This window comes from Pristis pectinata, chromosome 8 (assembly GCF_009764475.1).
Source record: "Pristis pectinata isolate sPriPec2 chromosome 8, sPriPec2.1.pri, whole genome shotgun sequence".
NCBI classification, from domain to species: Eukaryota; Metazoa; Chordata; class Chondrichthyes; order Rhinopristiformes; family Pristidae; genus Pristis; species Pristis pectinata.
Genome location: NC_067412.1, coordinates 41,288,772 through 41,303,024, shown reverse-complemented (window position 1 = coordinate 41,303,024; position 14,253 = coordinate 41,288,772). Strand labels below are relative to the sequence as shown.

At 42.5% G+C, this 14,253-nt stretch overlaps 2 protein-coding genes across 9 annotated transcripts in view; both read right to left on the bottom strand.

Annotated features, from left to right (window-relative positions):
- Window positions 1–14,253, bottom strand: part of LOC127573725 (protein ELFN1-like) — a 318,230-nt gene that overhangs the window by 53,008 nt on the left and 250,969 nt on the right. Inside the window, exon 1 of one of the 8 annotated variants that reach the window (XM_052022196.1) lies at window positions 1,990–2,004. The exons of the other annotated variants lie outside the window; for them this stretch is intronic. The gene's annotated coding sequence lies outside the window, so the exon portion shown is untranslated. Of the gene's footprint in view, window positions 1–1,989; window positions 2,005–14,253 lie in introns of those variants that run through there. 8 annotated transcript variants of the gene reach the window in all.
- elfn1a (extracellular leucine-rich repeat and fibronectin type III domain containing 1a) overlaps window positions 1–14,253 on the bottom strand; it is a 111,105-nt gene that overhangs the window by 12,117 nt on the left and 84,735 nt on the right.

Below are 14,253 nucleotides of genomic sequence, written 5' to 3'. Positions count from 1 at the left end.
ACATCTTTCCCATAATGTGGGGACCAGAATTGTATGCTCAAGCTGTGTTCTTACGAGTGTTTTATACACCTCTGTCATAATCTCCCTGCTCATATACCTTTGCTAATAAAGGAGCATATCCTGTATGTCTTTGTTGTCCTAGCCAGTTACTTTCAGGGTCTGTGGTCATACACTCAAAAGGTTCTTCTATTCCCCCACATCACCCAATGTCCTCCCATTATTGTATATTCCCTGCCTTGTTGCACCTATTGCCTCAGTTCTCTGGATTAAATTCCACTGGCTACTATTCTGCCCGACTATCTCTCTCTCCCTGCCAAAAACCTTCCTCCTCACTATCAGAGGAAGCATGCGAAATGGCACCTCATTTTCTGACTGGGCGCACAAAACTTTCTCGACACTGAGTTCAACACCTTCAGTGAATGAGAAATTACAGCATTTTTATTTCAGATTTTGTTCCAAATTCCTTTAGCAATTTTGGATAATGATTCTGCATTTTCTTCTCCTTTAGAGTTCTGTTATCTGCTCTTTCGTCCTTTTGTAATTTGCTTCTTCCTCACCTCCCCCCTTTCTCTGCAACTTGAAGCTTCTGTACCTTGGACTGCTCACGGTTTGTATTTAAGGCTCATTGACCTGTGTTAATGCATTTCTCTCTCCACATATGTTGCCTGGCCTGCTGCATATTTCCAGCATTCTCTGTTGTTGTTTCTCTTTCTTATGTTCATTCTTGGGACTTAACTGTCTCCTTTTTCAACTGATATTTAATGCCTATCTCTAACAGTCCATGAGAAGGTGGTGTGATGTTTCTTTTCCTTGAACCACTGCAGTCGGTGTGGTGAAAGTGTCCCACAGTGCTGCTTGATAGCTTGAAGAAGGGTTGGCCATCATGCCCAAATTGAGATGGTTGGTGACTCAGAGATGGTGGTGTTCCCATGGGCTGCTGCCCTTTTCCTTTTGGGTGGGAAATGCTATGAGTTTGGGAGGTGCAACTGAAGATGTCTTGGTGAGCTATAGCAGTGTATGCTGTAGAAGGTATGCACTGCAGCCAGGGTACAAGAGCTGAGGGAGTCAGTGTTTAAGCACACAAAGCTGATGGATATTACAGATGAGGTATCTTCCGAGTCAGAAGAGGAATAGGTTGAAGGAAAGGCTAAGCTCCCTCCCACTCCCTTGGGTGATTGATGAAAAAAACATATAATTCTTTGTCCACCGTTTCCGCATCTTTCTTCTGTAAGCCAAGATGGGGAGACCACTCAGGCCAGGGAACTCTTCTGGGCCCACTCACCTACTGGCTCAATTTCCAGCAACAACCCACCACAGTCTTTAAAAAGCTCTTTGCATTTTCAATCCTCATGTATTAGTGACAGGTTCCAGAGTTCAGGGGGTTAGCAGCTGAAGACACAGCTGCCAAAGATGGAGCAAATAAACTTGGGCTTGATGGAAAGCCCAGGGTCTGAAGACCACTAACATTTGGCAGATGAGAGTGGAGAAGGTTTCTCACATTGTTGCATTAAGAGTTCACAGCAGCACCAACACTAGCTTGGCTGAACATTGAAGCGCACCACACAGTATAGTCTTGATAGTGATTAATACTTGCCCTATTAGATCACCCCAGGGTGGGTATGATACACAATTCCTGTTTGTTCAGCACTATAAGGGCAAGAGTATTCTTTGCAGCCTAGTGTTAATCACGTGGAGTTCCAATTTATTTGGAATATGCAGATCATTGTGCTTTCATTGCACAGGGTGACTCATGAAATACATCACTGATGTAAATTAAATTTCAATGCAATTTACACATTGGCAAAGCAAACATAAAATCCCTTAACAGAATACTCTATCATGTCCTAAACCTGTTGTAAGACCCCAGAGGCATGCTGAGGCAATAGGCTTTTTGGTTTTATTTCTAATGCAACCAGACCAGTGGCTGCAGCTGTGATTAGCTTCAAAGCAAGAAGAATACGGAATAAGGAAGAACTTCAAAGAAAAAACCTGCAGACACCCATGAGCTGAAATAAAAACTGAAGAGTTGGAAACACTCAGCTGGTTGGGCAGCGTCTGTGGAGAGAGAAACAGAGTTAATGTTTCAGGTCAATGATTGCTCACAGAACATTTTTCTTCTCATCAGTGTCATCAAACTCAAACGTGAATTCTGTCTCTCCCTCTGCAGATGCTGCCAAGCCTACTGAGTTTTTCCAGCACTTTTATTTTCTTTTTGTAAGGAACAGTTAATTGAATCAGTGGAGAATCAGCCAAGACTCTGTAATATTTCTTCAGTATCTGGGTCAGAAGGTTATGGGTTTAAATTCCACCCTCGAGATTTAAGCACAATCTGATACTCCAAGGAGTGTCAGAGGAGCAGTCTTTTGAATGAAGTGTAGAACTGGGACTGCCCTCTTGTGCAGGCAAACAAATCTTACGGCAACATTCTAATGATGAGTGGGGGAGAACTTCTGGGCCTTTGCCAAGATATGCCCTTTAACATTGTTGAAAAGACACAGATGTACATCGATATCCAGCTGCTGTTTACGGGATCTTGCCATATATACTTTCCTTCATTATAACCCTGACTACACTTTGTACTTAATTCTTTATAAAGTGCTGGGGGATGCCTCCCTAGATTGGAAATGCACAGTAGAAAAGAACTTTCTTTCCAACAGCCAAGAAATAAGGGCATAATTCAGCAGTGAATTCTCTACCCATCCCCATTGCAGAATTGCCAACAAGTGGGTGCACAGCAAGAAAAGGAGACTGTCAGGCTTAGTGACATCTGACTGTTTGCATCACAGACTGGTATGGAGGCTCCAATGCACAGGATTGCAAGAGGCTGCAGAGGGTTGTAGACTCAGCCAGCTCCATCACAGGCACAATCCTCCCCAACACCGAGGACATCTTCAAGAGGCGGTGCCTCAAGAAGGCAGCAACCATCAGTAAGGACCCTCACCATCCGAGATATATCCTCTTCTTGTTACTTCCATCGGTGAGGAGGTACAGGAGTCTGAAGACCCACACTCAGCGATTCAGAAAGAGCTCTTTTCCCTCTGTCATCAGATTTCTGAATGGTCCATGAACCCTTGAACACTACCTCATTATTTCTCTTTTTTGCACTATTTACTTATTTTTGAAATTTATAGTCATTTTATGTCTTTGCACAGTACTGTTGCTGCAAAACAACAAATTTCACGTCATATGTCAGTGGTAATAAATCTGATTCTGTACTCTGGATTGTGAAAGGAATGAGACAAGTTGGATAAAAAACACTGTTAATCCAAATAAAAAGTCTGGACCAATTCAAAACAGAAAGTTGGTAAATGAGATTGGAAGCAGAACAAAGAAGCTTGAATAATAAGCTTAAGCAATGTAACCTTACATATCATTTTACAATATTACATTATGAAAATGGAGAGATAGTGATGTTTTCAAGGATATTGAATCTTCTTAAGGCTGTGAAGACATTGCTAATCTATTTGAGATGCTTGGTAATACTTGAAGCATCTGGTGCCTTCTCTACATTACACCCTCAATCCTTCAAGAGCTTCAATAACATTGCTCTACAAATTAAAAAAGATATAAATGATTAAAAAAATTGTAATGAGTTAAATTGCATATAAAATGTGGTGGGTTAGGGCTATGTTGGATGGAAATGACCACTTCTGTTAAGAGTAGATGATTTGTCTGGATTGTTGGTATCATTGCCTGGTCCTCTTGTGACTCAAGATATTTCAAATTAAAGCCAGCAACAATAATGAAAATTTCCATTTAACCGGGAGTCTTTATTGTAGCCAAAGGCCCGAGGTGCATAGCAAGAGTGTTATCAGAGAAAAAGTTGATTACATGCAGATGTTCAGAGCAGGTGTTGAAAAGCTTGGTCAGAGAGCTGGGCTTGAATGTGGAGGGGAAGGTAGAAAGGGGAAGGTTTTCAGAGTTTCTGACCTTGGCAGCTGAGGGCACTGCCACCAAAGGTAGAATGATTAAATTTAATCAAAGGGCTGGAATTTGAGCAGCACAGATTTCTTGTCTAAGTAATAGGAATAGAGTGTTGTAATGAAAGATTGTTTTCTGGATTGAAGTGAAGAGTATATTAGTGTTCCTCAATGATCCAGGACCAATAATTTAGATTTATGTACAGGACATAACTTCCCAGTTTGCAGATGACACAAAACTCTGAGACACAGTGAACTGTGGAGGGCAATAATGGACAAAGAATATATAGGCTGGCTGGGAGAATGGGTGGATAGAAGGCAGAAGAAATTTAATGATGAAAAATGAGAGGTGTTACGTTTTAGGTAGGAAGAATGGCTAAGAGGTCATGTAAATAGAGGGTGCAATTCTAAAAGGACTACAAGAACAGAGAGATTGGGGTTCATTGTGTCCATTAAAGGTGGGAGGGCAGGATAAAGAAGTGATTAAAGAAAGCATTTTGGATCCTGGGCTTTTTAAATGGAGACAGAAAGTACAAGAGCAAGGGAATCATGATGAACCTTATTGAAAAGTTGGTTTGACCACAACTGGAGGATTGTGTCTAGTTCTGGGTCCCACATTTTAGGAAAGATGTGACAGTTTTGGAGAGATGTGGAAATGATTCCAGGGATGAGTGACTTTAGTTCTGTGGACAGACTGGAGAGGCTGGTGTTCTTCTCCTTGGAACAGAGGATGTTGCAAAGGGATGTGATATTTGAAAGCATTGAGGGTCTTGACAGAGTAGACAGAGAGAAACTGTTCTTGTTGGCAGAGGGATCAAGAACCAGGGGACACAGGATGAAGGTGATTGACAAAAGAACCAAAAGTGACAGCGAGCAGTTGGGGTCTGGAATGCAATGCCAGAGAGAGTGATGGAGGCAGACTCAATTGCAGTGTTCCAAAGTGAGCTGGATATCTGAAAGGAAAGTATGTGCTGGGCTGTGGGCACTGGGATGAACTGGATTAGTCTTACATCCAGTACAGACTCAATGACTGAATGGCTTCCTCTCATGTTGGAACTATTCTGATTCCTAAACATGCACTATGTTGAAGAAAGAGGCTGCAGATGTATGGAAGGTTCCCATGTTATCTACCACACTGTCTGACTTATTTTTATTTATTCGTATTTTGCAATGTGGATATCACCAGCACCATCAACATTTATTGCTTATCTCTAATTGCCCTTGAGAAGAAAGAAGTGAGCAGTCATCTTGAACCACTGCAGTCCCTCTGGTGAAGGTACTCCCACAGTGCTGTTGTGGAGGGAGTTCCAAGATTTAGACTGAGTAACGATGAAGCACTGATGATATATTTCCAAGCCAATATGGTATATGACATGGAGGGGAACTTGCAGTTGGTGGTGTCTCCATGTTCCTGTTGCTCTTGTTCTTCTTGGTGGTAGAGGTTGTGAATTTGGGTGTCTGGGTGAGTAACTGGAGGGCACTGTGTAGCTGGCATACACACTACAGACACGATGAGCCAGTGGCGGAGGAAGTGAATGTGGTCTACTTTGTCCTTGAAGATGTTAAGCTTGTTGGGACTGCACTCATCCAGGTAAGTGGAGAGTGTTCCATCACACTCCTGATATACCTTGAAGGTGGTGGAAAGTCCTGGGGATATCAGAAGGTGAGTAACTTGCCACAGGATGTCCAACCTCTGACCTGGTGGTCCAGAATTTCTGCTGACCCCCAAAATATTGTTGATGGGGGACTCAGCAATGGTAATGTTGTTGGCATTGAATGTCGAGGGTAGGTGGTTAGACTTTCTCTGTTGGAAAAGGTCATTACTTGGCACTTCTGTGGTGCTTATGTTACTTGCAACATCAGCTCATAGCTAGAAGTGGTCTGGAAGTGGTTGTAACCAGAAGTGAAATACTTCATTTGCTGAGCAAGTGAACATTGTGACAACTTCCATCACTGCTGATGACTGACAGCAGATTGATTGGGTAGTAATTAGCCAGATTGGATTTGTCCTGCTTTTTGTGAACAGGACATCCCTGGGCAATTTTCCACATTGCCAGGTAGATGCCAGTGTTGTAACTGGACTGGAACAGCTTGGATAGAGGCACAGCTAGTTCTGGAGCACAGATCCTCACTACCACAGCTGGGATGTTGTCTGGTCCCACAGCCTTTGCTGTACCCCAGTGCTCTCAGTCAAAGCTTGATATCACATGGAGTGAATCCAATTGTTTGGAGACTGGCTTCTGTGATAGTGGAGATCTCTATTCAGCACTTCTGGCTGAACATGGTTGCGCATGCTTCAGTTTTGCCATTGGCACTCAAATGCTGGGTCTCGCCAACCAACGTAGGTTCCTTCAAAATCACAGAGCCTGACTCCTGGTGCATGGTGGGGAACCATCACCAGACTGCAGTGGCTGAAGACAAAAGCCTACCACCACTTTCTGAAGGGAAGCTATGGATGGACAGTAGGGGCCAATCTTCCTCAGTCACAGGGCTGAAGTAAAAACCCACTCGCCTCAAAAGGTCAAGCGCAGTCCAGACAGCTCAGCCCCTCCGTATGGGGAGAGAGAGAAAATAGGGAACTGCAGGCCAGTTAGCCTGATGTAAGTCAGAGGGGAATGCCTGTCCATGGTTAAGGAAGTATTTATGGGACATTCAGAGAAGCACATCACAGTTAGGCAGGATCAATGTGACTAGAGGAGTGGACTTATGGTCAACAAATTTGTAAGTTTTTCTCAAGGTTCCTCGCAGGAGAGAGAAAAGGGAACTAGTGAATGTTATGTATTTGGATTTTCAGAAGGCATTCAATGAGTTATCATACATGGTTACTCAGATAAGGTCACAGGAGGTGATCCATTTGAATGGATGGAGCTTTGATTAAATGACAATAAACAGAATTGAAATAAATGGGTTATTTTCAAGTTGACAAATTGTAAGTACTAGGGCTGTCATTGGGAACAGTGCTGGGGCCTCAGCAAGTCACAGATGCATTAATGGTTAGATGAAAGGACTTATCCAGATTTCTGATTTACAATTGCAACACTTAAGAGGTAGTTAGACCGTCACTTAAATAGACAAAGCAAAGAAGGATATGGTCCTAATGCAGGCAAATAGGATTCGTGTAGATGGGCCAAAGAGGTTGGCATGGGCATGGAGGGCCAAAGGGCCCAGTTCTGTGCTGTACAACTCTAAAACTTTATGACTCTAAAGCCAAATGACAAAATACCTGTGAGGAGGAAACAAAAGAATATAGGTGGGTACTGAGTGGGCAAAAAAGGTGGAAGGGGGAGTATCTGTGGGCAGATGTGAGGTCATTCCCTTTGGCAGGACAAGAAGAAATATAGAATTATTTTTAATGGATTGCAACTATAAAATGTTGGGGTTCAAAGAGATTTAGTTGGCCTTATAACTGAATTGCAGGAAATTAACATGCAGGTCCAGCAACAGTTAGGAAGGAAATGGATTGTTGATTTTTATTGGAAGAGAGATGAAGTGCATGCGGAATATGTCTTGTGAAACTTGCTCAGGTCATAGGTGAGATCCCACCCGGAGGATTGGTCAGGATCATCTCAAAGTATTCTTGCAACTGCATTGTTGTAATGTTGTTGTCCAGAAAGCTCCTATAGTAACAAAGTGACAAAGACCAGGTAATCTGCTTACATGATGTTGGTTGAGGGCAAATATTGGATCCAGGCACTGTGGAGATCTTCAAAATTGCCCTCTACATTCACTGAAGAGGCAGGCATAGTTTCAGTTTAATTTCTCATCTAAAAAGCAACTCCCCCAACATTGCAGCACTCCCTCATTACCACACAAGGCAGTAGGTTCATGGTGCTGGAGTGGGACTTCAAGACACAAGTTTCAGACTCAGCCAAGCAAAGGGTTCTAACTGAGTTGTGGCTGACACGGTAAAAGGATAACCCAGTTCCTACTCCTTACTGAAGTCAGATTATCCAAACATTAAAAGGAATGCAACAGAAAAACTGTCTGGCAGCACATTATACTTTTGGATTGAAGTATTCAGTCTCTCTCACACCATGCTCAGGAACATAAGAACTATACAATATCAATGGGAGCAGGTCATGTGGCTTCAAGCCTTCTCCATCATTCAACTTCCCAACTCAACATCATTTTCCTGCACTGTCCCCACATCCCTTGCTTCCTTTAGTATCAACCTCTGTTCTGAATCAACACAATGACTGAGTCCGCTGGCGGAGAGAATTCCAAAGGTGCATCACCCACTGAATGGAGAAATTTCTCCTCATCTCAGTCCAAAGCCTGAGGGCACATACCATCAGACTTAAGGACAGCTTCTACCCCACTGTGATAAGACTATTGAATGGTTCCTTTATACAATGAGATGGACTATGACCTCATGATCTATCTTGTTGTGACCTTGCACCTTATTGCACTGCGCTTCCTCTGTAGCTCTGACACTTTACCCTGTACTGTTATTGTTTTTACCTGTACTACATCAATGCACTCTGTACTGACTCAATGTAACTGCACTGCGTAATGAATTGACCTGTACGATCGGTTTGTAAGACAAGCTTTTCACTGTACCTTAGTACAAGTGACAATAATAAACCAATACTAATACCAATACCAATTCTTCACTCTGAGATCCTTCAGCCAGGGAAACATCCTCCCGGCATCCACCTTGTCAAGTCCTGTAAGAATTTTGTAAGTTTCAGTGAGATCTTCTCTAATTCTTCTAAGATCTGGAGGATACAGGCCTGGTCTACTCAATCTCTTCTCATTTAGCAAACCCTGGACTAGCCTGCTGCACTCCTTCTGTGGTAAAAATGCCCTATATGTGGGTAAGGAAACCAGAACAGTTCACCACACTCCAGGTATGGCCCCACCAAGTTCCTATGTAACATCAGGAAAAAATCTTTACTCCTGCAATAAAATCATCCTGCCAACATACCATCTACTTTCCTAATTGCTTGCTGCACTGACATTGACTTTCAGTGACATATGCACAAGGATGCCTCGGTCCCTTTGAACAAGAACATTACTCAAATTCTCATCATTTAAAAAAGAATTGCTCATCTGTTTCGTGCATGGTGGATGACTCCACATTTTTCCACGTTGTATTGTCTACCATATTCTTGCCCACTCACTCAGTTTCTCTTCTGCCCCTTGAAGTCTTTTCCTCCCTCCTCATAATTCCGCCTAGTTTTGTATCATCTGCAAACTGGGAAATGTTTACTTAGTTATGAACCTTGTTCCACAGAAAAGGTTGAACATTCCTGGTGCTCATTGCTCTGGGAAAAATAAGTCTGAGCATCTTCCAAATAAAGAATGCTAAAATTAGGGAAGGCATAGGGAAGACAATTCTAATTGTGGGGATATCCAAAACTAGGTACCATGAATATGAGATAACCACTAATAAATTACATAGGGAATGTTTAGAATATAGAGGTCACTACAATGAAGAGTGGAGATGCATTTAATGAGACTTAGTTAAATACATGAGGGCACATGGAGTTGTAGAGTCATATGCATGGATGCAGGCCTTTTGACCCAATGAGTCTGTGTCTACTGTGCCCATCCATTTAGTCCCAATTTCCTATGTTTGGCCCATATCCTTCCAAGCCCTGCCCCTGCATGTACCTATCCAAGTGCTTCTTAAATCATACTGTTGTACTTGCCTCTACCACTTCCTCTGGCAGCTCGTTCCATACACTCACCACTCTCTGAGTGAAACAGTCGCCCCTCAGGTCTCTTTTAAATCTTTCCCCTTTCACTCTAAATCTATGCCCCTTAGTTTTGGACTCCCTGCTCTGGGGAAAAAACTCCACCTTATCTATGCTCCTCATGGTCTCATAAACCTTATTCTCCTATGCTCCAAGAAATAAAGACCTAGCCTGGCCAACCTCTCTCTATAACTCAGGCTCTCTAGTTCTAGCAACATCCTCATAAATCTTCTCTGCACTCTTTCTAGTTTAACCATGTCTTTCCTATAACACGGTGACCAAAACTGTACACATTACTCCAAGTGTGGCCTCACCAATAATGTATACAACTGTAAAATAATGTCCCAACTCCTATACTCATTGCCCTGACTAATGAAGGCTAGAGTGCTAAGCACCTTTTTCACCACCCTGTCTCCCTGTAATGCTGCTTTCAACAAACTATGCACTTGTACTCCTAGGTCCCTCCGTTCCATTACACTCCCCAGTGCCCTACCATCCACAGTATAAGTCCTACGCTGGTTTGACTTTCTAAAATGCATCACCTCACATTTACCTATATTGAAATCCATTTGCCACTCCTCAGCCCACTTCCCTAACTGATCAAGGTCCCCCTGTAATCTATGAGACCTTCTTCACTATCAACAACCCTTCCTAATTTATTGTCATCTGCAAATTTACTGATCAAGCCTTGTGCATTCGCATCCAAATCATTGATATAAATAACGAATAACAAGAGTCCCAACACTGACCCCTGCAGCACATTACTAGTCACCGGCCTTCATTCTGAAAAACAACCTTCAACCACCACTCTACCAGACCAGCCTACTTCCAGACCAGCCTACCACGTGGGACCTTGTCGAAGGCCTTGCTGAAGTCCAAATAGACGACATCCACTGCCCTACACTCATCTACCTTTTTGGTTACCTTTTCGAAAAACGCTAAAAGGTTAGTCAAGCACGACTTCCCACACACAAAGCCATGCTGACTCTTCCTAATCAGACTGTCTATCCAAATGCTGGTGGATCCTATCCCTCAGAATTCCCTCTAGTAACATCCCCACTACTGACGTCAGGCTGACTGGCCTGTAGTTCCTCTAGCCTCCCACAAAGTCCTAGGATGCACTCGGTCAGACCCCGGGGATTTATCCACCTGTAAGGCTGCAATTACCTCCTCCCTGGTAATATGAATGTTCTCCAGAACATCTCCACTAGTTTTCCTTACCTTTTGAGCAACTGTGATTTTCTCCTCAGTAAACACCGAGGAGAAAGAAATACCGTCTTTATGCCTTTTTTTTAACTTCAGAAAAGATATCCTCAACCACTCTAAATGAGAATCAAAAAATCCTGCAGATGCTGGAAAACTTTTAGAATAAAACCTGAAATGTTCACCCTGTTTCTCTCTACACAGATGCTGCCTGACCTGCTGAGTGTTCCCAGCATTTTCTGTTTTTATTTCACCAAAAATGACGTTCTTGGGTTGGAAATATTTTTATTTTGTGAGGGAGATTTAGTACCTGGGTGAGGAAGTTATTTTGCCTCTCTGCTGAATTAGGTGGTCTGATCCACTTTGTCACCTAGAGTGATGAATAGATCACACAGGCCAGGCCCAGCACTGCTGGAGGATTAAGGTGATAAATTAAAATCATAAATTTGTAATCAGGGCCCAGCTAAAAGGAAGCATACGTTAAAATGAATGAGTGCTTGAGTTTTTAATCTAAAATCATCGAATCCAGGCTTCCTGCCCATGAAACATTTATTAAGTGTGTTTAACTCTTTGCGAACTTGCTTACATCAGGCACAGAGGTGCCTTATTAGGTTGGAGAGTTAGTCACTTAAACAGAGGGACCGTGGTGATTAATGAGCCCCATCACATGCACTTAAATGGTCGTAAGAACACTGGAGTAATTTCAGTTATTAAACAGCATCAGTCACAGGAAGAAGGGCATTCAAAATTAATGCTTTGAAAAAATAATTACAATACCAAGGAACAGAAGTGAAAGCGCTCCAAGCCAAATAACAGCCAGCTTTAAAAGAATAGAGAGATGATAGAGGAATTAAACAAAAGCAAAATCATGCAGGCAGTGGAAATCTAAACTGAAACTTGCAGTACTGGAAGCACTCAGCAGGTCAAGTAGCATACATGGAGAGTGAAACAGGGTCAGTGCCTGAGATAGATGAACCTTAACGATGAGTTGGAGTACAGGAAGGAGATGACAACAACCTTTTCCCTTGACGTCAGCAAAACAAAAGAGCTGGTCATTGACTTCAGGAAAGGGTGCAGTGCACATGCTCCTCTTTACATCAAAGATGCTGAGGTTGAGAGGGTGGAGAGCTTCAAGTTTCTAGGAGTGAACATCATCAATAGCCTGTACTGGTCAAACATGTGGATGCCATAGCCAAGAAAGTGCACCAGCGCCTCTACTTTCGTAGGAGGCTAAAGAAATTCGGCATGTCCCTTTTGACCCTCACTAATTTTTATAGATACACCATAGAAAGCATCCTATCCAGATGCATCATGGCTTGGTATGGCAACTGCTCTGCTCAAGACCACAAAAAACTGCAGAGAGTTGTAGATACAGCTCAGCACATCACAGAAGTATGATAAGGTGGACTCTTGACTTCACAATCTACCTTGTCATGAACTTGCACCTTATTGTCTGCCTGCAGTGCAATTTCTCTGTAACAGTAACACTATATTCTGCATTCTGTTATTGTTTTCCCTTGTACTACCTCAATGCATTGTTGTAACAAAATGATCTGCATGGATGGCATGCAAAACAAAGTTTTTCACTGTGCCTTGGTACATGTGACAATAATAAACCAATTTACCAATTTACCAATTTCATCTGAAAGCAAGGGGGCAGTTAAGGATCAGAAGACATCAGACTGAAAGAAGATCATGAATGATCCTGGGAATTAATGGAATAAAGGCAATGAATGCTGATTTTCACGCAAGGAAGACAAAAGGAGAAGAAGACTGATGATCAGGGAAAGTGAGCCATGCATTTGTTAAGAAACTTGGCAGCCAATTTTACACAGCAAAGTCCCACAGACTATAAAGCGATAATGGTCCGATAAGTTTGAGGTGGAGGTGGTTTAGAAGAAGGCTCAATGTTATTCAGAACTCCAGGCAGAAATCAATGTTTTTCTTCAAAGTAGTGTTATGGAGCCTGTTACATCAACCTCACAAGATAGACAGTTTAACATCTTATCCCATAAGCAGCATCCCCAACTAAGAAGCACTCCTGCTGTGCGTCAGCGCGAGTTGTGTGCTTAAGCCTCAGGAGAACAGTTTGAACACATTAGCCTCTGAAGCAGATGAGGATACCCACTGAACCATGGACGATCACCAACCTGCAAATCTGCTCAATGTGTTTTCAAGAAGTGTGCGTTGATCCGATGTGACCTTTGCTCTTTTTCATTGTTTCAGTCAATAATCATCGACCCTGAGCTGGTCCAATCCATTAAAAACAACTGCAACTGAAAAGATGGTACTGTTAAAACTAAAATGAAAACCCAACTGGCTCACGAGCAGCCATTGATAAGGTGTCATATGTCCAGCATTAGAGATGTGGACACAGGGAAGGGGTCAAATAACCAAATGGTGAGTCGATCGACTAAGAAGTAGAACAAGTAAAGGGGAGTTAATGAAGCTGGAGCAAAGTAGAAAGCAGTATTGTACAAGGATCAGTGCTAAACCTGGATAAATGTCAGATAGCGAGAACATGTATGCCTCAGAAACTGGATGTAGTTAGAGAGCGAAAGGATGAAGGATCAGGTGAATAAATCAGTACAAGCAGCAGCACATTAGCAACACAATCCACTGGCACTTATCTCTAGGGGGAGAGAATTCAAAGCTAGTGAAGGTCTGTTAAGCCCATTTAGAACACTCATCGGGTGGTACTTAGTGAGGTGTGCCCACACTGGTCTCTATACAATCAGGACAATGAGCACTGAGGAAAGTGCAAAACAACATCTGAAGGGAAAACCAGAACCAATCGATTAAAGATTGAATAGATTGTAGATTTTTTGCACTTTATCTGTCTACCAGCATTGTACTTTCTCTATAACTGTAACATTATATTCTGCATTTTGTTTTCTTTTTACTACCTCGATAAAATAATGCATGGCATGATCTATCTGGATGGCATGCAAAACAAAAGCTTTTCACTGTATCTCAGTACATATGACAATAATAAACCAATAAAATAATTATTTACTTTGGAAAAAATCTTAGAGGTAACCTTTAACATTCTAAAGTCGTACAGCAGGGAGACAGGCCCTTTGGCCCAATTGGTCCATGCTGACCAAGATGCCCAGCCAAGCTAGTCCCATTTGCCTGTAACAACACACACAAAATGCTAGAGGAACTCAGCAGGTCAGGCAGCATCTATGGAAGGAAATGAACAGTTGACATATCGGGCTGAGACCCTTCGTCAGGACTCCAATGAAGCCCCGATGAAGGGTCTCAGCCTGAAATGTTGACTGTTCATTTCTCTCCATAGATGCTGCCTGATCTGCTGAGTCCCTCCAGCATTTTGTGTGTGTTGTTCCCGATTTCCAGCATCTGCAGTCTCTCTTATGTCCCATTTGCAGGCATTTGGCCCATATCCTTCTAAAGCTTTCCTATTCATG